This window comes from Apodemus sylvaticus, chromosome 12 (genome assembly GCF_947179515.1).
Source record: "Apodemus sylvaticus chromosome 12, mApoSyl1.1, whole genome shotgun sequence".
Taxonomy (NCBI): Eukaryota; Metazoa; Chordata; class Mammalia; order Rodentia; family Muridae; genus Apodemus; species Apodemus sylvaticus.
Window position 1 is genome coordinate 24,189,600 of NC_067483.1, and position 1,422 is coordinate 24,191,021.

General features: G+C 39.0%; 1 non-coding gene across 1 annotated transcript; it reads right to left on the bottom strand.

Annotated features, from left to right (window-relative positions):
- Positions 1 to 1,023: 1,023 nt before the first annotated feature.
- Positions 1,024 to 1,152, bottom strand: LOC127697966 (small nucleolar RNA SNORA17). Its single transcript, XR_007980628.1, has one exon. It is a non-coding gene; the product is annotated as a small nucleolar RNA SNORA17 (small nucleolar RNA).
- Between the last annotated feature and the right edge of the window lie 270 nt (positions 1,153 to 1,422).

Sequence of the window (1,422 nt, forward strand, 5' to 3'; positions counted from 1 at the left end):
AAGAGTAGGGAATATATAGAAAAAACTTGCCTCAGACTGATAATAGAAGCTTATGTTATTTCAAGTTATTTAAAGGAACATATGTATCCACAGATAGATTAATCTCCATAAAAGGGAGGATATAAGCATACTTAGATGAATAAATAATTGAGGCTTTTGATCTTAAATTATAGGTTAAAAAGCAGGGGATAGGCAGCCTAACCTATCTCAGACATTAGAAACTTAGGCCTTGATCTCATCATCAAAAATTAATCTTGAGGGCATCATCTTTGCTCCTGTGACTGAACAGATGGGTGGAGCCAGGAACACAGAGAGCACTGGAGTGTAAGATTACTTGGGACTTGGTCTGCCAGGGCCCCACCTGCGGGAGGTGGTTGATTGGGGGACGGGGGAAGGGAGGTGACTTATAGGACTTTGAGGAGGGTACCAGGAAAGTGGAATCATTTGAAATGTAAATAAAAATATATCTAATAAAAAATTAGTCTTGTGAGAACAAAACAGGAGATTATGAAGGAGAACTATCTCATCAGATAATATTTGTGCAGATTGCATTCATTGCGTTGAGTTGTTTTAATTACCAAAATAAAGATGATTATATGTTTGGTGAAAAAAATAAATATCTGGAGTACTATTCTCCAGATATTCATTATGGCAGCAAGAAAGGGTCATTTCAATCATGGTCTGCCATCTCAGACATCAAGGTAGTAGGCTAGTATTCATCTCAATCTAGCTCCACGTCTGGGCCCTATGGGGCTGGTAGGGTTGTTGTCTCAGCTTGATTCTTATCCGGCCTGCCTGTATAGCACCTGTGATGGTCATCTGTCTTGGGCTTACTCCTGCCTAGGGCTCCTTAGTCCTCAGTGGATTTTTTTTGCTAGTGTCTGATATGCTCCTCATTCTGGGAGTGCATCCAGGCTGGCCTGATGCTGCACTGGTGATTGTCTTACTCTAGTTCCCTGTCCAGTACCTGGCAACAGACTAGTGGTTACCTCAGTCTTGACTCAGTCTTGATTTTTCTCAGTGAATGTTCAACTATTAATTATTTAGATATTCATGGATCAAACACTGAGTGAAGACATAGCTGTTCTCCTTTCTGCTACCAACTGACCTATATGACAAAGCAGCCTCAACTGCAGGGCCACTAAGGGCAGTAAGTTTGAAAATTATAAAATAATCATTTCTGCATTTTACAGCAGTCTTTGATGCTGAGCAATAACATGAGACATGAACATGTAAATGTCTACATTTTCTGCTCTTTTTTAAAAATTTGGCATACATGTCAAGACAGCTCCTTCTAATAATGTAGATCATAAAGCTTAAATTATCAGAATGTAAGCACCATCAATAAAATATAGTATCAATTTATTCAACTATCACTCCACTTTGTCACACTGCCTATGAGTTCTGGATTAATGTCTTTGA